We start from the raw sequence: 24,402 nt of genomic DNA, 5'->3' as shown, positions 1-24,402 counted from the left end.
TACAGTATGAATGGACAATTACTGTGTAATTTTAACAGCTGCTGAAACCTGTAACGTTAGACTATACTTTCATCCAGTATACATCAGGAGGACATAATATAGGTCATAGTTGGGACAGAAAAAGAGCAATGGTTTAAAAAGACCCTATTAATTTCAGGTATATTTATTAGCAGTTGTAGCCCTCCTTTCATTTTTATCTTGGAGCTGGTACAAGTAACCAGACAATGATACTCAAAAACACTCAAACTTTAGCCTTTTTTAAATAAGTTATTTAGCTATTATTATTACTAAACTCAGGATTGTTATTGCAACTGAATATGAACCCTGACTTCCTGGCAACCAAAGCAAAAAGTAAAATAAGAATTAAAACTCAGCCATTCATCTGCATTTACCTATTAAAGGAGCCTGCTAGTTCATCAGGAGAACTAAATTTGTTTTTCTCGCTTGAATGATCTCATATGAATTATTTTCCAGAAAGGACATCGAAAGGCAAAATGAATGGTATCTTCAAAAGCAGTTTTACAATAATTGCAGAAATGTCTCCCTGTGATAAAACAATTTCTTATATTGTTCCCAATAAGTGCCGAGAGCAGTGTGCCAAAGCCTGGAGGTGACAGCTAATGCGGACTCATTGGTGACAGCCAGGCATTGCACAAAGTGCTTTCCCTGTTTTAACTCATTTAAAATTTACCACAACTTAAGAGACTAAAGATAGGATTCAAATGCAGGGTGTTTGACCCAGAGCCCATGACTTCAGCGCTGCTGCAAGGAACAGAATTCAACTGTGTGGCTTCCTGGTGATGTGACTAGCTACGGTCAGAGGTTATTGATGCTAGAGAAATGAATGGTCAGTGTACACCGCAGACTCCTTCTAGATTCTAAAATTTCAATGCTTTCACATACTTGAGTGAGAAAAGGCGTTAGCTGAAAATTCAGAGCTAAACTTTCTTGGCATTCACCTAAATTGCAAGTTGTGTGTGTGTGTGTGTGTGTGTGTGTGTGTGTTTAATTGGATTTTCAATTTTAAGTGAGAAAACATTGCTTCCCACTTCGGAAACAGAAGACTTCCAGAGGCTCATGAAAAAGCACGTGAAATGTCTTCCAGGGGAAGCCTTCCATACGCCCTAGAAGGCAATTTGGACATCACGTGATTCATGTGACTCTTTAGAAAAGAGGTTTTTTTTTTTAATACAACATTTTTTATTGGTAAAAAACAAAGAAAAACAACAAGGTTGTAGTATCATTTTTAAAAAATTGTTCATATTTTAGCACAGGGAACCTATATTCAATTTCCTGTAATAAGCTATAATGGAAAAGAATCTGAAAATATATGTATCTACATGTATAACTGAATTGCTTTGCTAAACCCCTGAAACTAACATTGTAAATCAACTACACGTCAACAACAAAAAAAACAAAATTAAAAAGATAAAGTGAAAAAAAATTGTTCGTACTTTAGAAAAGATGAGGCACATATGCTATGCTATACTTTCTGGTGGCAGCTCCCAGAACTGCGTGCAGAGAAGGGATATTTTTTAATTGAGGTATGGATGTTTTACAATATTATATAAGTTTCAAGTGTACAACATAATGATTCACAATTTTTAAAGGTTATACTCCATTCATAGTTATTATAAAATATTGGCAATATTCCCTGTGCTGTACAGTATATCCTTGTAGCTTATTTATTTTATACATAGTAGTTTGTACCTCTTAACAGCCTACCCCTGTCTTGACCACCCCCTCCTTCCCCACTGGTAACCACTAATTGGTTTTCTATATCTTTAAGTCTGTTTCTTTTTTGCTATATTCACTAGTTTGTTGTGTTTTTTAGTTTCCACATATAAGTTGTATCATACAGTATGTGCCGTTCTCTGTCTGACTTATTTCATTAAGCCTAACACCCTCCAGGTTCGTCCATGTTGTTGCTAATGGTAAATTTTCATTCTTACATGATTGAGTGATATTCCATTTTATATATATATATACACCATATCTTCTTAGCTATTCATCTGTTGATGGACAACTTGGGTTGCTTCCATATCTTGACTATTGTAAAGGAGGGCTTTCTTAAATCAAGTGTAAATGAGATAGAAAAACATAAGGATTACATTTCATTTAGAAAGCAAGTGTTTAAAAATCAATAGAATGATTAGCTCAGGAAGAAGTCAATACGACCTCAGACGGCTGGCTCCCGTCCCACTCCTGAGAGAAAGGCCACGTTAGTTCTCTGTCAGCTGTGGCAGAGGGAGTCCATGCCAGGCAAAGGGAAATTTCAGGGCACAAAGCTGATAAAAGTAGCAAAAGGGAATCATGAGCAATCCAAATAAAAATTTTAAAAATTAACAGTGAGCCCTGGTGTTGCTGGAGACCTGGTATGAACAGAGTGAAGCTACGTGCGTCCTGGGGCAGGGACTGGCCCTCTTCCTGGTGGGTGTTTTGGTTGTTGCTGAACGCTGCGCCTAAGAGAGGAAGGCTGAGGTGGCCAGGGCAGCTCCCCTCACGTATCTGCAGGCCCCTTCCTCTGCTGTAGCGCTGGGGAAATGCTGTCCACGTTTTGCTGAACTGCTTTCCTGTTTAGCCCCCAAATTAGCTGTGAATTTTTTCCTGCCAACTTTAAGTCTTTCTAGGCTTCCCCGTTCATCCTGTCTTCTTGCATTAGATTCTCCTCCAGGCCAGGACCCCTGGTAATTTCTGCAGGATAGCAAGTTTGGCATGTCCGCTTTTAATATTTGCTGTGGCAGTTGAGGGGAAAGAGAGGGAAGAGAGAGAGAGAACACAATTCTGTTAGCCTTGGAAGTGCAACTGGAACTTCTGTTAGTTACATTTTTTGAGACGTATTCATTATCCAGACATATGACAGACTCCAATGGAGCACGAATACTTCATACCATAAACTTTGGAAGACTATCAAAACAGAAAAGCTCTCCTGGGCAGCCAGGACTCTAAGATGTCCCCCTGGGGCTTTGATGATATTTCAGGAGGGTGGTCATCAAAGATCTAAAGAGGTTAAGTGTGGGATGTGAGCACTGAAGTTCTCTGTCACTTCCCTAGGGCCTCAGAATGAAGCCTTGAGGGGGCAGGGGAACATCAGTAGCAATAGCCTGGCATGGGCTTGGCAGGGGCACAAAAGACTCTCAAGCAGACCTTTAATTTCTAAACAATGAATGGTCACGGAGTTACAGATAGGCTTTGTGAAGGAAAGAAACGGAGCACTAAATCCGGCTTGTCCCAGGTAAGCCCAGCCCAGGGGCAGCACCCGGGCTGGGTCTCACCTGTCATCACGGTAGGGGCTAATCCGTGCGGCAAGGCCAGGGAAGGTTTGGCCAGGAGGTTGTGGAAGCTTCCTGTGGACTCTGCATTCAGGCCAGCATACTCACCGAGGCAGATGACGCGCATGAACTCTTGGGGACATTTGCTCAGGTGAAAAGTGCAGGGTGTGGTGTTATCAATGCTTTGTTTGGCTGGGCAGTCATAATTCTCCCAAGGTCACAGGATCTTGAGTGCCAGATAGCTTCACTGGGAAAGGCAGGGGGATACAGCTGCCTCTTGTTTGGGAATGTCTTTAAGGGTCACCTCAGCTGCTATGTCAATATAGTATATAGTACGTCAAATGTTCATTTATATTCATTGTGCTATTAGTTGAAGACCAAAAACAGGATTATTTTGGGTAAAAATTAAAGCCTCATGACTAGCTGAATGTAGTTCCTGACAATAATTTTTTTCACCTTTATTACTTGCAGAACTTTTTTTTCAGTTTGCATTACAATAAATGAACACTCCCTCTTTTGTGTGTGTGCAGAGTTCTGTAAGTTTTAACAAATGCATAAAGTCATGTAACTATTACCACAGTCAGGATACAGAACAATTTCCTCACCCTCAAAAATATCCCTATGTCCCTAATTCTTCCCCTTTGGAAGAATCATCCAACTCTGAGGCTCTTGCAAATGTCTACTATAGTTTCGGCTCTTCCAGAATGTCATATAAATTGAATTACATATTTTGTAACGTTTTGGTTCCGGCTTCTTTCACTTAGCAGGATGTATTTGAAAATCATTGAAACTGTAGTTTCCAGTTGTTGGCAATCATAGTGTTTCTATAAATATTTGAATATAGGTTTTTGTGTGAACTTGAGTTGCATTTCTCTAGGGTAAAAATACCTAGGAGTGGGACTCTTAGTCATATGGTTTGTGTACTTTTATTTCGTAAGAAATTGCCAAATTGTTTTCCAGTATGGCTATACCATTTTACTTTCCTAGCAGCAATGTCTGAAAGTTCCAGTTCGTCCACATCATTGTCAGCACTTGGAAGTATCAATTTCGTTTTTATTCTTAGCCATTCTAATAAGTGTGTAGCAGTATCTTGTGGCTTTAATTTATGTTTCTCTAATGACTAACATACTTTTGAGCATATTTTCATGTACTCATTTGCTTTCTATATATCTTTTTTTGGTGAGGTATGGGCTCAAATCTTTTGCCTCATTTTACTGGCAATGTTTGCTTTCTTATTGTTAAATTTAAAAGCTTTTTTATATATTCTGAATACTAGTTCTTTGATGGATATGTGATTTCTAAAAATTTTGTCCCAGTCTGTAACTTGTCTTTTCATTCTCTTTAGTGTGTCTTTTTTGAGATAGTTATTGTAAAATATCTATTCCCTATGCTGTCAACATATCTATGTAGCTTATTTATTTTACACATAATAGTTTGTACTTCTTAATCTCCTACCCCTACCCTGCCCCCCTCCTCTCTCCCAACTGGTAAGCATTAGTTTGTTCTCTACTTCTGTGAGTCTGTTTCCTTTTTGCTATATTAATGCTTGTTTTATTTTTGTATATTCCACACATAAGTGATATCACCTTTAATGTGTCTTTTACAGAGCAAAGTTTTACATTTTCTTGAAGAACAATATATCAATTTTTTTCTTCTGTGGATCATGCTTTTGGTGTTTTATCTCAGAAGTCTTTGCCTAACCCAAGGTAATAAAATCTTCTTTTCTGGTTTCTTCTAAAAGTATAGTTTAACTTTTTACATTTCTATCTATGATCCATCTTGACTTTTAAAATTTTTTAGAACTTTTGGAAGGGGTTACTTGTTCATTGAAACCAGCATGTCCATTTACATTTGGTCCCTGGAATATAAGCTTAGAACTAAAAGATATCTTCATTAGAGGTATATCCAGTTTAATCAATCAACAAACATATATTAACAAAGGCATTTCCCTTTCATTGGTGCCTTTTGAGTGATTTAGAACGATCCTGGCTGGACATCCTGTGCTCCTAGTTCACATCCCTGGATTTCATTGTCCTCATAGTTATTTCCCATGGAACCAAAGCTATTTTCATTAGTAGCCCACTGACAGATAGACAGTCAAGGAGTTTGGAGTCCTAAAGGAAAGAAACTGTCTTATATCTCTCCCCAGTAAAATTCTAATTATTTTTCTCCTTGACAAAAAAAAAGACTTTATCTGCACAAGCAAAGTGAAGAACGAAATGGAGGTAACTGGTCAGGAAATTCAGACTTCCAAAGTCCCTGATCCTCTTCATCTTGACTACATGGGTATTAGCATTTTACAAAGAGCTGAAAGGAGGTGGGAGGTCACCTCATGCTAGCCCTTCATCCGACCACTTAATCAAGCGAATAAATAATATTGCTGAGAGCCTCCTCTGAGCCAGAGGTTGAGTACATGCCAGATGAGAAAAATCAAACCCCAGCCAAGTGAAGGGAGCTGCCCACAGCCCAGGACTTATCCAGGGGGCACTAAATCATGGTTCTCACGTCTCTGTCCATAGCAACCTCCTCACCTTTCTCCACAGCCTCCACAGGTCATAACACCCTGATACCCCTCTCCCAGAATCAGTCCCAGCCCTGCTGGTGAATGACAGTACATGTGTTCCTTTTGTTTCAGGGAGTGGACTGTAGCTTAGGGAAATGGATTTTGGGAAAGAGACGGTGTTTGGGAAATGAGTTTAAAGAGAAGTTTTGAAAAGGAGGTCTAAGGTTTGGGGGATGAGGTAACTAGAAAGAAAGGGCCAGGGGCTGTGGTTTGGAAAGAGAGTATAAGAAGGGAGGCTATGATTTGGGAACTTTTAGAGAGAAGGATCTATAGTTATTGAGAAGGGAATAGGGGAAAGAAAGATGTGGTTGGGACAAGGGGGGGTTGAAAGAAAACATAGAAGAAAGAAGAATAGTTTTAAGAAGTGATCTGTGGATTCAGGCCAAGATTTACTTACCTTAGACTCAAGTTCACATATTAAATACATTTCAAAATTGTACCTGAAAGAACGAAAATACAGTTTTGAGTATTATACAGTGAGGTTTTTTTAAAAAAAATAATAACTTTGAATGTTTCTCTGCTTAAAATAAGTAGGTAACATTCTCGTGCATTAATGACAGTTTAACAATGCCACAGGTTTTGAGTTCTTTCTCCTCTGATGTAGCAGGGTGGAAATCCTGCCTCTTTAAAGACAGCCATGCAGGGCAGGGCAGGGTGCATGAGAACTGGTATCTCGCCTGTAAAATAACAAGCCAGCTTGGCACAGACAGGTGGCAGCCTGAGCCTTGTTTGTATGTGGAATGAGGAAGAGACGCCTGATCTTAGGTTAAGAAACTACCAGGTAGGAACTCAGAAATCATTTCACTCCAGAGCCTGCAAAAAGAACAAACCAACAAGTTGGCCCTCAAAAAGTTTATGTAATTCTTGAGGGCTGAGCCAGAGGGAAGCCCTAGGAGGACCTCCAGATTCTTTGACAGAGAAGAAAATACTTGGAACGTCAGTTGTTCAAGTGGGTACTCTCATGCATTTATTTAAGATGCTGTTATGAACTGAAAGTCTGTTCCCCACTGCTCCCCCGATTCCCACAAAACAAATTCATGTGTTGAAATCCTAACCCCCGAAGTGATGGTATTAGAAAGTGGGGTCTTTGGGAGGTGATTTGGTCATGGGGTTGGAGCCCTCATGAATGGAATTAGTGCCCTTATAAAAAGACCCCAGAAAGCTCTCTAGTTCTTTTTTTGCCACTTGAGGGCACAAGAAGATGACAGTCTGCAACCCAGAAGAGGTCCTCACTGGAACCCAACCATGCTGACACCCTGATCTTGGACCTCTAGACTCCAGAACTATAAGAAATCAATTTCTGTTGTTTATAAGTATATCGTTTTCTAAACAGCAGCCTGAACTGACTAAGACAGATGCCTATAGGTAAACAAATGTTCATAGCAGTGTTATTCACAATAGCCAAAAGGTGAAAACAACCCAAATGTCCATTCACAGATGAATGATCAACAAAATGTGGTATATCCATACAGTGGGATGTTATTTGACCATAAACAGGGATGAAGCTCTGATAGATGCTACAAAATGGATGAACCTGTAAAAGTGAAAGAAGTCTGACACCAAAGGCCACATGTTATATAAAATCTACCATTTAGATAAAATGTCCAGAATAGACAAATTCATAGAGACAGAAAGTAGATTAGTAATTGCCAGTGGTTAGAGAGAGAGGAGAGACTGCCAGCAGGTAAGGGGTTTCTTTTTGGGGTGTTGAAAGTATTCTGCAATTAGATAGTGGTGATAGTTGCACAACTTAGGAAATATACTAAAAAAAAAAAACACTTAAAAAAGTAAAGAACAAAAAAGATGCTCATGAGACATATATCTTTTTCTGTAGTTTGGCAAAACCAAACAAAACACAAACTATGAATGGTATAGCTGGCATCTCCCTTCCATGGGCACAGATGGTGTCTCCGTTCTCACTCTCACCAGACCGGAGCACATAAGTTTTCTTAGCTCTGTGCTTTTGCTCAGGTTGGTGCATCCACTGATATCCCTCTCCCCTCCTCTGCCTGTCAAATCCTTGACCCCTTTGAATGCCATCCAATCTGGGAAACATTTTCCTCCCACAAAAAGGCTCCTACATATATTCAGACTTTCTGTTCACACTCCTCTCTCACACACAGCCCTCAGCTTACTCCCTCCAGAGGTATGGGATGTGTGTACTTGTATAAGCTTTACCTTGCCCTGCCCTGGGAGCCACTTGAGAGGCACAGCAGTGGTATCTGCCACGCTAGCCTGGTGCCTGCCACACGATAAGACCCGGAGAGAAATGACGTCTAACAGGCACCCCCAAGGCACTCTCCAGGGCACACTGGTCCTGGTCTGCCTCTCCTCCCTACTGCTCTTGGTTACAAGGGGACCCTTGTTTCTACCCCTCAACGCTTTACTGTTTCCATCCCCTTAGGAGTAGAGTACGGGGTCTCAGCACCCAACACACACACTTCCTTCTCCCCAAGGCCTCCTGTGGCTTCTTGGACCACAGAAAACCCATTCCGATTGATGCTCAGATCCTATGGTTAACTTTGATAATGGTGAGGTCATTTTATTCTATTCTTTGTGCACCAGCGTTAGGCCATGCCATCAGCCCACTGGCCTCCAATGTAGGCAATAAAAATGAAAGGAAGGAACCAGGCTTATAGGAGCAGGGGGAATGGTTGGGAGGTGGGGCAGGAGCAGCAGAGGGCCCTGCAGCCAGTCCAGCCTGCCGAGCCTGTTAGAGATGCTGGGAGGCAGGAGGGCGCCTCTGCTACGTGCACAGAATCTGTGTCTCTGTGGTCCACCGACAAGAACGTTTCATCAGCTTAGTTTACTTTTCACTTTTATTGGTTCTAACTTGGATTAAAAAGCTAAACCAAAAGGCCTGTTAATTTCAACCCAATATACAAAGTTTGAATTTACATTTCCCTCATTAGTGAGGCAAGTTCTTGCAAACTGAATCGAATATTGAGTGCTAGAGAGCATTCTATTTAAAAGAACCATGTGGTGATCTCATTTGTAAAATGAATGGTCATTTCCTAGTTTATTTGTATGTAAGTTGGGGATTTTTGTGCATTGGATTTTCTTCGAAGGAGGTAAAACTTTTCTTAATAGGTACGAGGTAGACTTTGAAAAAATAGCTTACTTCTTATTACAAAAGAAACAGATATTCATAGATCATGTGTGTCTTAAAACATAAAAGAAAATTCTTGAGAATTTATTATGCCTCGATCATGCTAACCACTCAATAAATAATGCTTGAATAAAAAATAAAATGAGAAAGAAATCACTCGTATTCCCACCTTCCAGAGGTACCCACTGTAAACTTTGTGGTATCTACTCTTTCAGGCTTTTCTGTGCATATTTCAAGTGTATTGCTGTTTTATAAGCTGCTGTTTTCACTTAACAAGGCGTCGTGAACATTTTCCAGATCACTAGCTCGTAGCAAGGTACTCCCTTGTTCAGCTGCATCCAGTCTAAGTGTATCTCAAATGTTGACCCACAGGCATCCTAGCCTAAAGGAGGAGGGGAGACCATTCAGAATTAAGCCCTTCTCCGTGGAGCGGGCATTGTACCACATTAACAGTTTACTGTCCATCCGAGAATATTAAGAAAATATTAAGAGAAAGGGAAACACACAGCTCCCGCAAAAGGGACTGCTAGAGGCAGTCCGTGTATAACGTACCTGGCAGAAGGCTGTGCAGGTCGGTCACTTCCCATACTCTACCTGCTGGCTGAGATAGCTTTTTTTTTTTTTAAGTCTCTCACCATGGGAGGAGCTGATGGCAGCTCGATTGGTCTCCTGCCAACCATGAAGAAAGAAAAAAACCCCGTTTATACTGCTCCTTATCACTGGGCCTCAGCCCCACAGATAAAGTCATTTCCTCCCTCACTGTGTGTCATGGATTATAGACTCACAGTGTTTCCACTGACCTCTGTGATTGAGGGAGGATGGTTCTTTCCCAGGAGCGCGAAATCTGCTTTGATGTTCCGGCAAAGGGTCTCGGAGGCTGCAGAATGCTAAGCAGGCTGCCACATGCACAGAAGCGGTACAGCTCAAAGCTATCCTTCCAAGGTGATGTCACATGTAGTTTATGTTCATGGAGAAGGGAAGCCGTAGTAGGTGAATGGGTCCAGCTTGCTCCTTGAGTATATTAAAGGTTAGAATGTCCTTGGGATGGGGATACCGTATAATAAATCTGCATGGGAGTCAAAATGTCTCCGTGACTGCCATTGCCTAGCTAGTTGACCGTGGGCGAGTTCCTTGACTTCTCTGTTTTTCAGATTCTGCAACTGTATAATAAGGATAATAAATACAAGTCCACATCTACTTCAAAGGGCATATTGTCCAGACTGCATTACCCAACGTGTACAAGCACTTAGTACAGTTTCCGGTTCACCATAAAGACCTCATGAATGTTAACTATTTTTACTGTCATTGCAACTGAGCTCCTTGTCTTGTATATTGCTAAGTGATGGGCATCTTATCGTGATCTGGGGTTTAACCTCAGGTTTATATTTTCTAGATAAAAACATGTAGACTACCCTCAGTTAACCAGGGAATCACCCCCAGATATGCTGCTCTTACTGTGCCTCCATAAAGATATCGCCAAAAGATGATGTCCTTAGCCTGGAAACTCCAGGTAACCCCTTCCTTCTCTCAGTAAGTCTGTCCTTACCTCTTCCTTCTTTCTTCTTTGCTCCTGCCTTTGCTCAACCCTTACCCCTCTCTTATTCCTCCCCTCACTCCCTTCCTTCTTCCCTTCCTTCCTTTCCTCCTCCCTTTCTACAGGTCTAACCTAATCTCTTTTGAAGCTATTTGGGCCCATGAGATTAACTCATGCTAAGACTTTTGTGAGATCCTTACCCAATCTGTGTACACCATTTCTTCATCTCTATGCTCCATGTTTTCATTTAATTGTTCACTACTGACTGCTTTTGCAAACACACTGTGTATGTTCCAGTTTAAACAATGTGAAGAGTAATGTAGATGGCTTCCTAAATTAGAAGACCATCCACAACTTATCAGACAGCTAACCACTGAAATTCTTATTACTTGTGCCTAATTACAGATGAGGTGACATATATTGTTTAACATCCATTGTATGGCAACAATTATATCTGCTGGAAAATATCTCAATTAGGACTTGAGAAAAAATAAAAAGATTTAACATTGGAACCATACTCAACAGCTATAGCATTTATATGCTCAGTGTATCTTAGCTCCATCTTATTTCATTACTTGCAAGTATATCTGTCGGAGTTAATTTTTCTAATTGTCCAAAGTCTATCAATGATATGGAAATAATCAGACTGTCTGTATTTTCAATTATAGTTCTTTATCTAATGGTTTGAATGCTCATTGGGGTCCTTAGCTCACCAGAACGTTTTCTCACCTCAGCCAAATTCTCAACTATGCTTGAACGGTACTTATATTTTAAATTCTAGGGCTAATTGTTAATATAAAATTATTATCCTTTTAATAGGATGAGCTCTATCCATAAAATCAGTTAAATAAAGGCTAAAGAATCAGTAAAATAAAGAAATTTTTAACTAAGAATGATGAGGGCAGCTGAAACTCCAAGGCACTTTGAACTTGAAAAGGAGCTATTTCCTCTGGGTGAACTCTGCCCTCCCCTACCTGCACCCAGGGCACAGGTTCTTTGGTGAGTGGAGCACAGACTAGATGTCAGTGCCAACGCAACGGCACAACCACGCCCTGAAACAGGGTGTAGAAATTAGCTTAATTTACAAAGCTATCAATCTTGAACATGCTCCAGCCAATTCATTTCCATTTCTAGGACCTAGCCCAGAAATGGGCATTCTGAACGGATGATAGTCACAAATATTCTTTTTAAAACAATGGGGCATGGGAGATGGTAGAATCATGAGTGAGCCAAACACATGAGGATCTCTGAAAGAGTAAAACCAAAATTAAACGACCTACTTCTAGGGTGAAGATCACTTGGATGTAGGCACATACAATTGTGTCTTATATTGGTTTCATGGGACTTCTGTTTCTACTTTCTTTAAACAAAAAATCTCTTGGAAATATAAGTTGATAAATTCTTTCCACAATACGGAGTAACTAGCAGAAATTTAAATATGCAAATTCAAAGGATGTTGAATCTTTGACCCAGCAATTTTGTTCTAGGAATCTATCCTATAGAAACACTTGCGGATACCTAGGAAGAGTACAAGATTGCAGCAATGTCTCCAACGGCAAAAAAATTGGAAACTACACCAAAAAAATCATTACTAGCGAGTTGCTTAAACAAACTGGTGTATGCCCATATTATGGAATACAATGTATTCATTAAAAATAGTAAGACAATTCTATTTGAACTGACAAAGCATTAGATAATATACACACACAGAGATAGAGAGAGAGAGAGAGAGATGAAGCTGAAACAGCCAGTTAGGGAATAGTAGGAATCCCACTAACATAAGAAAAGATGTGTGTGGTCCTCTTGCAAATGCATACGTGTGTGTAAAAGAAGAATCCAGGAGGATATATTCCTAAATGGTCATCTCTGAAGAAAGAAGTGAGGTTTGATGGGAGAAAACAGAGACGGGAGAGGAGAAAATCAGAGGCAGGGACGATTGGAGCACATTTACTTCTTCTTTAGATACCTGTGCAATGTTGACCTGTTTTTTTTAAACAATAAGCATGCATTGCTTTTGTAATTAAAAAGCCACTTTAAAGAAATGCTAAAGGACTGAAAAAGAGAGAAAGAAAAATGATCACTCACAACTGGATCACCCAAAGACAACTATTTTTACTTCTGCATATTGTTTTCTAGGCTTTTAATATGGGCCTAAATATGTGGAAAACATACAAGATGGAAAATTAGTAAGAATGTTGATACATAATCATTTAATTTTAAATATTATATTTTTAGTATAAACTAGATAACCATAGTATATGAGTTTCCATTCTGATGCAAATATCTATCATCTGGTATCGTGGTATTGATGCATTTACATTTAATCATTGTACCAGAAGGTAATTACACATATTGGCTGCTTTGGACTTTATTCATAAATAACTTATTACAGAAACGAGTAAGTTTATAATATATTATCTCTTTGGATCACATCTTTGAGAAAAATTCTAAGTAGCAAAATTATCACGTTAAACAAGAATTTAAACATTTTTTGGCTCATAATATACATTGCCAATTTTATTTTCCAAAGGATAGTTCTAATATTATTGCCACAAAAAAAAAGTGTTTTGGTTTCACTCTGTCCTCATTAGTATTGGGTGTTAATTTTTTAAACTATTTTGGCAAAAGTTGAACAATGTATTTTTGGAATAAATTATAAATTTGAACATTTCCCTTGTGTTAGTTTATTCATTGCCGCTGGTGAATTGATTGTTCCAGTCTTTCCTCCATTTATTTATCTAACTTCTTTTATTAGTAGTAACAATAATAGCAAATCCTACTGTTTATCAATTGGCACTGTGCTAAATACTATAAAGACATCTCACAATGCAACCTCACAAAGCCCCGATAACTGTTGCCACCATTTTACAGATAAAGAAACTAAGGCCTAAGTGGTTCCCATCATGGGAAGACCCACATCAGGGCTAAGGCTCTTGGTCTCACCACATTATCTGACCTCACATGCATATGTTATATAGTTAAGGTATCATCCTTTTATCTGCCATATCTGTTTAAAGTATTTTCCCAGTGTATTATTTTTTGTGTTCTTGTGTTTTTATGTACAGAACATATTAAAGTTCTTATAATTAATTCAATTTTTTATCTTTGTAATTTCTTCTATCATTTCTAAGCTTATAAGTTAACCCTGCCCTAGAGATGTGAGAAATTTTCAAATGTATTTCCTTCCAGTGTACATATGTAATATGTGTGAATATATGTACTTGTGTGTGTATATATACATGTACATAAACATATACATATATGCAAATTCTTTAACCATGTGGACATTATCTTGGTGTACAATATGAGACACCTGGGGATTTTTCTTTTTGACCCTGACACTGTTGCTAGACAGAGAATTACTCTGTCAGTGTCCAGATGAAATACTGAGCTACCAGGATTTAAATCTTCGACTTACCTTTGCTCCAAGTGATATTATTAAGCTAAGATTATTTAACTCAAGCCCCAATGAGTCATTCCATAGCCTTGAATCATTCTGACAGACCTGACAAAACGTCTGCTGAATTACTGCCTTGGAGAATTCTTTGTATGACTAGTTGAACATTGGATGTCTGCAAGCCTTATGATTTATAGCTCTTCATCATCTGGGTACACATCTGACCCAATGGGCACACCCATTTTATTTCCAAAGAGAAAAGATATCTTTGGTATTCAATTAGTAAGTGCCCATTGGTGCTAAAGTGTAGGTCAGCAGAGCAGTGCCTATAGTATGCTGCCATTTGCATAGGGGTCATATTTATCTTCCACATATAGAAAAATGATGGCTATAGATTAACATATGGATATGCATATAGATGTACACATAGGTAGACACACATATAAATGTAGACATAGATGTATACGTACATGAAAGCGTACACAAAATAACTGGTCAGGGAGGTTGCCTAGTAGTTATGTTAAGTTATACCCTGTAATTTTTGCTTTTAATTTTGATACCTCTTTATGACTTAACAATAAAAAGGATGCATGGGGTTTAAAAAGAGAGAGAGAGAGAATCAAGTGGCCAGGGGCAGTGAGGCGTGGCTGAGGCTTTTCACCTCCTATACTTAACGTAACTTTTGAATTTTTGTTTTATACCCTTGTATTTCATTTTCAAAAATAATTTTTATATTAAAAAGAGTGAAAGTTAAGTTCAGGCATTTCATTGGGGATATGGTAACATTTTCTAGTCACTTTCTGGAAATCATACATGGCTGATAATATGAGAGTTACGAATTCCAAGGTAGTTTGGTAATGTTCTGTATTATACAAAATTTAAATGTTTTGCAACGTGCAGTCCACATCCAGTTTGCTCTCCTATGAATCCAGTACTCTGTTTTCGTTGTAGGAGACTACACTGGTCAGGCTTCTTTGATCTCTGGTTTCCACCTACTTTCAACCAATGGAAGGCAACAGCACTAGAGTAAAGAATGAAAGGAAGAAAGAAACCAATCAGGGTATTTTTCTCTATTCCCTGAGTTATTTCCAGCACCAGTTACATGGTCTCAGCTCCAGTGGGGAAGCCTCTACTATGGTTCTGGTTCCCACTGAATGACCCTGGTTCCTGGACTCTGATAATGCCACTTCCTCCGATTGTCTCTCCAGTGTTAAGACGCGAGCAGCTTCCTCTTGTTGCTAACCTCTGGAATTCCTCTCTGTGTGCCATGTTTGCCTTCTCAGTGCTTCCATTGCCTATGATTCCAATTCTCTATATTAAATTTCCTCTGTTGGATAAACCTGGAATGGCTTCTGTTTTTCTGGTCAAAGAGCCTGACTGATACACTTCACTAGTACACATTTTCTATTTTCTTGCTTTGCAGTCCCTTGCCCTCAGGACTCTTTTGTAGAGTATATGATCTTGGATTCAGATTGCAGAACTCCAAACACACGGAGCATGTAGTTTTTTTGCACTCCACCCCTATATTTCACAACTGCCATTCCTTACATTGCCCAATGCTGTAGATGGCTTTTTCAGTGACACTATTTGTAGCTACCTACTTGGGAATAATAGCTTCTGCATTCTTTTCAGAACCAAAACATAGGGCATTAAACGTGGAAACTCCTCTGGTCAGACTTTTCCGTCAGTCACTGGCTGAGCTATGTAAATTCAGATTCGGAGCTTCTTCCTAACAGGGATTTTAGTGGGGAATGATTATATGGAGTCAAATACAGACTCTCCATTTCTCAACTGGCTTTGTTTCAAGCAGTTCTAGCATAAGAAATCAAAATCCCATTTCCCCTGTTCCTCAGGAAGGAATTATTCTTGACCAAGCCAGTGGCCTTTATTTAAAGATCCTCTGCGTCTCTCTTGTCACCTCAGGGTACTCACTAAAGTCTAACCTAAGCCTAACGACTACTGATTTATAAGTTCATGAGAGTTTGCTAACAAATAGCTATAACTCAACTGAAATGATTGGGTTTTCTCAATTCATAATTTATCCAAATTACATTCTGGCCTGGGGTGAGCTTTATCATTCTTCATGATGACAGGCAGTGCCTGACGCAAGGCTTCTGACTTACGCATGGGTCTCACATCACTGCCCTTCTGGACGCGGTGGGACCCCGCCCTTCCTCACCACCCCTGCACCCTGTCACTTCTTTCCTCCACCTGCTGCAGGTGAGAATGTATTTCCGTTCTTCCCTCAAAAACCCCTTCTTTCATGCTGACCCAGTCCTTCTACCTTCTAAACACATCAATATGGAGTGAAGCTGACTTCCTGAACTCCATCCCACTTCAGCTGTAGAATCTGTCCCCATCCTCATCTCTCATCTTTTAGCCTTTGGGCCAATGCCACCTATCCTTTCACTGACCCTGGTAATGTCCCACATACGGCCCCCTCTTGCCACCCTAAAGGCCTGCCTCTCCAACAAGGTACCCTTAGCCCTGACTAGCCACACTATCCCTGACATGGGAACAAGCAACCCCAATGTCCCATCTTCGTGCATTGACCTTATGAAGGTCCTGGTGTCTATCCCTGTTAGTCCTTTAACTGCTCCCCACTCATCTTCACCGCCTCTGCCCAATCTCCCACCCATTACTTGTTACCATTATCCTACCCATCACAGGCGTAGGAGCAGATTTACTGAGATGCCAATGAAGCTTAAACTCCAGGGGTCTTCACACAGCTCTCTTCCAAGGTCCCATGTTTAATTGGTATTCATATCAGTGTATCTTTTTCTTAGAGAAGGCCCCCACATGTTATAAGCTGCAGGCCACCACAAACCTGGCCCTGCCCCTGTTTAGGTGATAGCTGCCTTGATTATCTCGGAATTAGGGGAAAGTACCCACTCCATCTGCATGCTGCTTCTAGGACAAACGTGCTTCTGGAATCACAAAGTGAACTTTGCATGCCCTCAACCTTAGACACAGTGTTAAACCTAGTGGTTAGTTTTAATTATACGGCCGGTGCCTTGTTTCAGCTACTTTTTTAGATTAAATAGGTTTTTGTTGATTGGCTTTGGAAACCAACCACTGAACAAGTGACTTAGTAAACAAAGTTCTGGAATGTAAGCCATTTCTAAATTGCAGGCTTCAGGGACTTAACATTAACGAAAGCCCATAAACCACGTGTGGAAACCTATGTATAAATACTGACATTTTGTCACATTGGAAAAGTTACTCATTAAATTCAATCAAAGGACACAGCAAAATTTGTAATATCCAATGAGTCACGATGTACAATTACAGCAATCAGTCATCTGTATTTTCTGAGGCAGTTTCAATTTTAAATGTTCTGCTCTATGATCACCCTCTATGACTCTCTAGCTCATCATTATAGACCCAGAAACTAGTACAGTACCTGGCACACAGTAGGCACTCAAGTGATGCATGCAAAATGAATGATTGTATAATACTGTTTGGCAGACTATGTGTCCTGCTTTTGGTTTTAAAACTATGGTCACTGACTGTATTTATAATGGACATATATGAGCAACTTAACATATCTTTTTATGATTTTTAAGTATATGCATTGGCAATTATGTAAATTTGTTTAATTTTCTGAATCTCATTTGCAAAACAAAAATGGCTTGGATTTCAATGGAAGATATTACATATCCATTTATGTCTTTCTCAGTGAAACAATTCTTTACCAATTAACTATACAGCCTCTTTCAGAATACTGTTTATTTTCTTATTCATGCAGAGGAATGCTTTTATATCAATTTTGGCATGTAAATAGTTTTATTTTTAGATAATCAGTATAGTTACAGCATTCTAACCTCCCACATAGTCCTGCTAAATTCTACAAATATGTTACACACACTCCAATTTTCAGTCTAAGAACTCATTAACTTCCAGTGAGACTATGGATTCCCTCCAGCAAGTACATTAACAAGGTGAGTTAGATGAAGAAAATTTTTTATGTAAATTATCTTAATGTTTCTAAGAATTCAAAAGGATTAATTATAACAGGGTAATGACCAGGAACATCTTTGATTTCTGGATTCCTGGACCACACCTATATTACAAATTGGTTGCAGCTTCTCCACTGCCCCTTTTCCATCCTGTCCTTTTCCATCCCTTCACCCAAACAAGAGAAGTTAATAGTCAACTGTTGGTGTTTGGGGTACACATTTGGAAAAAAAAAAAGAGATTTTTTTTAAAAATCTTAGATTGAAAATAACTTTTTGGTTCTAGGAAAATGTACAGCTTGGGAGCTATTTTAGGGATTGAACCATTCATTTCACCATCAGAATACTAGTCATTAGAACAAGATATGTTCTCCTGATACCATTGGTCCTTCCTCCCCACCCCACCTCCCACCCACCCAAGAACAACTCCAGAGGAAAGTTCTTTTCCTTGTCCTCTTTTATTTTCCTCCCAGGTCATACAAGAGCACATCGGGAAATCCCTGGATCCCAAGTTGCAACATATATACGTGTCCACTTCCTTTCCTGACTTTTAAAATAATCCCTTGCACCTTTATTCCTCATCTTTGACCAACAAAGTGAGAGATTCAGCCAACTCCCTTCTCCACAGAGCATGACTCATACCTTTCATGGCTGGGAATTTACCCGGAACAGACACAGAATGTGACAGATATTACAGATTATTATTTTTATAAGTACATGCGTGGTCTCCACACAAGCTGGGAAAGCTGCTGAAAATGTGGTGAAGTTTTCATACCTGAAAGCCAGATTTCACTTAGCAGTTCTTTGAAGAAAAAAATTCCAGGCATTTCGAAGGAGCAGATCTTTCAGACAACTGGCTGTTCCCTCTGCAGGCCAGCTCCTAACCTCCTACAGGCCCCCCAGCCCCCTGCCCCAACTTCCCCATCAGAGGGCTATTAGAATGCTATTTGAAATGGTGGTGGTTTTTCAGAAAATACCAGGTTCTCCCACTTCAAAGAACAGCCAGCAGAGCCGTGGGTTATTGCTTCTTCCTGGAGAGTTCTCCCTGCCAGAGTGGAAGGAGACATTCTCATCTTTCCCTATTCTTCCCAGGCATACGGGGAGGTTTTTTTTTTGTTTGTTTGTTTGTTTGTTTGTTTGTTTTTCCTCCCTAGTTCCCTGAACTAGCCCAAAGAGAATTCCTTGTGAAGAGCACTTAAACCAGGATTTCAGAAGATCTCAAATCTACTACCTCATTTTATGGCTGGAGAGAAGGAAAAGTGGGAATTATGGGAGAGGAGGCAGCGGTGAATTTAGTGCTTTTAAAAAAACAGAACACAGTAGTGAAATAGTTCATTTTCTCCTCTGTGGGAGTCGTGGGTCGGGGGTAAGGGCAGGGAACGAGGCAGCCCCTTGATGGCTTTGGTGCTTAAGTACTGGAAGAAGAGGGGCCAGTTCCATCTAGTTCCACAGAGATGGCCATGAAACATTTTGCTAACTTAATTCCAGCCATCTGGGGTCTTTAATCACCAGTCTGCGCTCACAGAAAAGGAGAACTCAGCAAGAGGCTGGGAACCGGAGCTCTAAACAGTAAGTCCTTCTTGCCTAAGGCTTGCTAGGGCACCTGATGAATTCTTGACCTTGTTCATAAACCCTGTTTCCAGCAAAGTTAAATGGAACAGCCTGCACACTATTGAATATTTGACCATATTAACCACCCTGCCTTTTAAAGCAACTTTCCGCTTAGAGTAGGAGCTTCCATCCTGCAACCCTGGGAGAGACAACAACAATTTGTATAACCCAAGTTGGGAAACCAGAAGCAAATTGTCAGCGGGTTCAGAACACCCCCTTTCCAATTCTTCCTAGTCCTTCTCTGAATAACTGAGCACAAACTCCATCTCTTCTCAGAAGCCATTCTGGGATGCAGTAGGGCTCTTCCCCTCCCCTCCCTCAATAGCTGCTTGATCTCCATGCTGTTTCCTACAAGAAGGAGCCACTCAGCTTGCTCTTAAGAAAAGGTAGGGATGCTCTTCATCATTAGTCATCAAAGAAATGCAAATCAAAGCCAGTAAGGAGGTACCACTTCATAACCACTAAATAAAAAAGACAGACAGTAAGTTTTGGGCGGGGATGTGGAGAAATGGGAATTCTCACATAAAGTGGTGGAAATGTAAAATGGTGCAGCCATCGTGGAAAACAGTCTGGCAGTTCCTCAGAAGCTTAAACATAGAGATACCATATAACCCAGCATTTCTATTCCTAGGTATATTCCCAAGAGAAATGAAAATATGTCCACACAAACACTTATACATGGATGTTCACAGCAGTATTATTCATAATAGCCAAAAAAGAGCGGAAAGAGCTTAACTGTCTATCAACTGCCAGATGGACAGATAAAATATGGTATATTTATAGAGCAGGAAGTCATTCAACCACAAAAAGGAATGAAATGTTGATACATGCTACAACATGGATGAACCTTGAAACCATTATGCTGAGTGAAAGAAGCCAGTCATACAAGACTACATACTGTATGATTCCATTTCTATGAAATATCCAGAATAGGCAAATCCATAGACACAGAAAGTAGATTAATAGTCACGAGGGTGCTGGCAGGATGGGAGGCAGGTGGAGAATAGGGATTGACTTACTGACAGGCACATGTTCTCTTTTTTGAGTGATGAAAACTTTCTGGAATTAGTGCTAATGATTGCTCAACTCTGAATATACTAAAAACTGCTGAATTGTACATTTTAATGGGTGAATTTTATGGTACATAAATCCTGTATCAATAAAAGTGTTGGAAAAAAGGAAGAGAGGGAGAGGGGGATGGAAGGGAAGAGAAGGGAAGCAGATTGTTTGGGGTAAACACTAAACTATGTTTAATCTTGCTCCCTCAGTATCTCTTTCCCCAACAAGCCTCCCACCCCACCTCAGGAGTTATGGGGCAGGAAGGCCCTCTTCCTTTAATTGGCCAAATTTGCCCCCAGGAAATGAAGCCTTTACAGCAGTCGTGACCTCCAGCCTCCTTTTAATCCCTGAGGCTGACCTCAGACACATCTACTTGGACATCCCTCTGCCCCAACACAGTGGCTGGGCCACCCTGCTAAAAAAGGCTTCCTCCAGACCCCTGCCCTGAGACCTTTGCTTATAAGACCCTGTTCAATGTTTGCCAGTCACCTCCAGGCCATCAGAGCTTACAACTGGTGTCTGTTGAGAAAGGTCCAGCCTCCTACCTAGGCAGGGAACCAGAGTCCTGCTCAAACTCACCTAGAGAGCTATCTCTGTCTCAGGCAGACCAGAAGCTAGACATACGCTTCCTCTGCCGACCTGACCCACGTTGGGTTTCCCATGATGCCTCCCTATTGCTGATTTTGCTCTCCTCTTCGTGGTTACTTGGCCCCAACCCATGGTGCGTGTGCCGGGAGAAGCTAGCTCAGCAACACACACCCAGCACCTCCAGTTGTCTCCTACTCACCCAGGTCAATTCAGGATGGCTCCTGCTTAAACTCTGAAAGACTGGCTCCTCTAAGCCAAGTGCTTAGTATCTATAATTTCACTTAATCTTCACAACAACCCTGTAAAGAAGGTATTATTATCCCCATTTTTCAAGAAGAGGAAACAGATTCAAAGAGGGTAAACAACTTAAAGTCACATGAATCAGAGTCAGGATTCAAACACAGAACTGTCAAAGCCAACGCTTTCTACTTCCTCAGACAATAATTCCTTTCCTTGGTTGAGCGCCTGTCATATGTCAGACAGCGTTCTAGACATATTAACAATATTATTTCATTGAGTCTCACAACATTCCCATGAGGCAGTATTAGCATCCCATATAAATAGATGAGGAAACTGAAGTTCAGAGTGATAAATAACTTTTTGGGGATCTTTTGTATTTATCACTCACTGAATGCATAGAAGTTTGGGAAGATTTTTGTTTTTCTTGATCAAGGTGAAAGATGCAAGTTGTGCTGTCCTCTTTCCCCTTCTTCCTGCCTTTAAGCAACTGTCTTGGAACCACGAAAGAAAGGCAAAAAAAAAAAAAAAAATCAGAAATATTTCCCAAACATCAACTTACTAAACAAAAACCTACCTTCAAAACAAACAAACAAACAAACAAAAACAAAAAACTACCTTCAGATCTTCTGTTACATAAGAAAACTAAAGTTCTATTTGTTTTATCGGCTGTTGGGTAGGTTTTCTGTTAATTGTAGCCAAACACATTCCTAACTCATACAGAAATGTCCTATTACCACCTTCTTGCAGATTAAGAAACAAATTAAAGGGGAACAGAGAGATTAAGTATTTTTCCAAAGCCACACAAATAGAAGGTGACTGTGGCCTACCGATAGCTGACATCCCTATTCTTCTCTTAATAACTTAATGTCCCAAGTTATAGCTGGGCACATCGCTGGCCAGCAGAAGGTCACACTTTCCAGGCTTTCTTGAAGCTTGTGAGCCAAATGACTATATTTTGGTTTAGTGCGATGTATGTGGATGGGAGGGATTGATTAATTTCCAAGACATGCCCTTCAGTTCCTTTTTCCTTCTTCCCACTGGTGAACCATCTTCTACCACATGGACCAGGGTAACAACTCAGGAAATGGCAGAGCAACAAGATGGAAGGAACCTGGGATCCTTAATGGCATCATGGATTAAAGCTGCCCTGCATCCTGGGATCAGCTACCAAATTGGACTTGTAAGTGAGAGAGGAATAAACTTCTATCTCATTTAAGCTACTGTGTTTTGCTGCCTTTTTCAAGCACCATTATCTTAAGCAATACTGTGGCTAACAAATTTTCAAACATAGGCCTATCCAATTCCAAATTTCGGTAGTTTCCACTACAACTCCCAATACCTAAATCAGAGACTGCAAACTCCAATGCCTACAGACATTAGGTAGATAACAAATCAGTGAAGAAAGCTAGGTGGGAACTATGGTGAACTGGAGAACACACCTATGGTCACTATGTGGTTACCAAACTATTTCCTTTTCTTCCTGCTAGACTGTATTTCTCAGCTTTCCTTGCAATTAGTTGGGGCCAGGTTACTGAACTCTGGTCTGTATACTGTGGACAGAAGGAATGAATGCTACATCCGGGCCTGGCCCATGAAAATGTTCCTGTTCAATCATACACTCTTTTTTTCCCCAAACTGATGTGGAGAAGATGCCTGGGAAATCTTGGGAGCCACAGAATGGATATGGCAGAGTCATAGGAGAGAAGAAGCTGGATCCCTCGGTCACCACTTGGGGAAGAGCTGCCTAAATTACACCGATACATAGATTTTTGACATGGGACTAAGAAACAAAGTTTTCCGAAGTTGATTCTTGCATGTCTCATAGACATTCTCGGGTCTATGTTAACCTAATATACAAAGGCACAGGACAGCATCCCCCAATACACAAAGGCAGTCCCTGTAGGAAGGCAGGCCTAGTACTGCCAGATCCCTGGATCTTTTTAAAAGAGAAGATAGAAATCCTGAATCGTGTAAGGAAGCTGCTGCTGATTGGTGTTGTCCAATACTGTGAAGGTCAACTATGACTAAGATCCTGGTCTATCCCAGGGACTACCAGATCTCAGGTTCCTGAGGTACAGATTCAACCACCCCTGAGATCCCTAATAAGGTTGCCAAGACTTTCCTCCTAGTTGGTTATGCAGACTTACTAGACTTTAAGCCAATGTCCTTCTTTGTATAAATGAGAAAAGCAGGAAAATATTTAGTACCTGCAGCTATTTTCTCATTGGATACAAGTAATTTTGCCAAGCATTGCCTGGATCTCCAGTGTTTCTCTTTCATTCGTATATTCTTAAAATTAGATCTGATAATGCCTACATGTCCAATTACATTCACCATCACATAACTGTTTCTAAACATTTTTCTATTTAGTCACCTGCCCAAATTCTTCCCATTTATCAAGGTTCAACTCAAAGGTTATCTCCTTTTTGGAGTCTTTTCCATAAAGGTTTTTGCCACTCTCTCCAGGCAAAAATTCACTTACCTCTCCCCTGTGCACTCCCAAGGGGCTCTCTCACCCTGCTGAAGGAACATATTTCCCTTCCAAGGTGTGAACTCCCAAAGAGACTAGGATGTTTTCCTCTCCATGTAATAGGTTCCTAGAACCTGACACCTGACTCATAATAAGAGCTCCATAAAAGGGCTTAATATATGTTTTGTGGTTGTTGTTATGCTATTTTGCCATTGTTTTGTTTCACTTTGTGTGCACCTTAATCAATGGTTCATCGCAATGGTGCCCTGCATTGTGTGCAAAGAGGTTGTCAAGGAGCAATGTGACAAGAGCACTGTCTGCAACGACTGGATTCAGAAAGCTTGAATATCTTAGTTATTTAGAAGAGCAGACTTTGGAGCCGGACTGCCTGGGCTCCTATTCCACTTACCAGCTGTACAAATTTGGACAAGTTACCTAACCTCTCTTGCGCCTCAGTTTCCTTAACCATAAAATGAAAGCAATAATAATAGTGCTGGTGTATTCACTTGCTAGAGCTGCCCTAACAAAGTGCCACAAACTGCATGGCTTAAAAAACAGAAGTTTATTGTCTAACCATTCTAGAGGCTAGAAAAGTCCAAAATC

The 24,402-nt window shown here is 40.2% G+C and overlaps 1 long non-coding RNA gene across 7 annotated transcripts in view; it reads left to right on the top strand.

Moving 5' to 3' along the window:
- The window catches only part of LOC123612944 (uncharacterized), a 72,295-nt gene extending 50,346 nt beyond the window's left edge, over positions 1-21,949 (top strand). The window contains exons 3-5 of one of the 7 annotated variants that reach the window (XR_012509015.1): positions 4,879-4,978; positions 9,572-10,454; positions 14,827-21,949. This is a non-coding gene — a long non-coding RNA (uncharacterized LOC123612944). Of the gene's footprint in view, positions 1-4,878; positions 4,979-9,571; positions 14,805-14,826 lie in introns of those variants that run through there. The other 6 variants (XR_006720246.2, XR_012509014.1, XR_012509009.1 and 3 more) reach the window with 6 other exon arrangements.
- Positions 21,950-24,402: the final 2,453 nt, after the last annotated feature.

Source organism: Camelus bactrianus, chromosome 1 (genome assembly GCF_048773025.1).
Source record: "Camelus bactrianus isolate YW-2024 breed Bactrian camel chromosome 1, ASM4877302v1, whole genome shotgun sequence".
In the NCBI taxonomy this organism is placed as follows: Eukaryota; Metazoa; Chordata; class Mammalia; order Artiodactyla; family Camelidae; genus Camelus; species Camelus bactrianus.
This window is presented reverse-complemented; position numbering and strand designations above follow the sequence as displayed.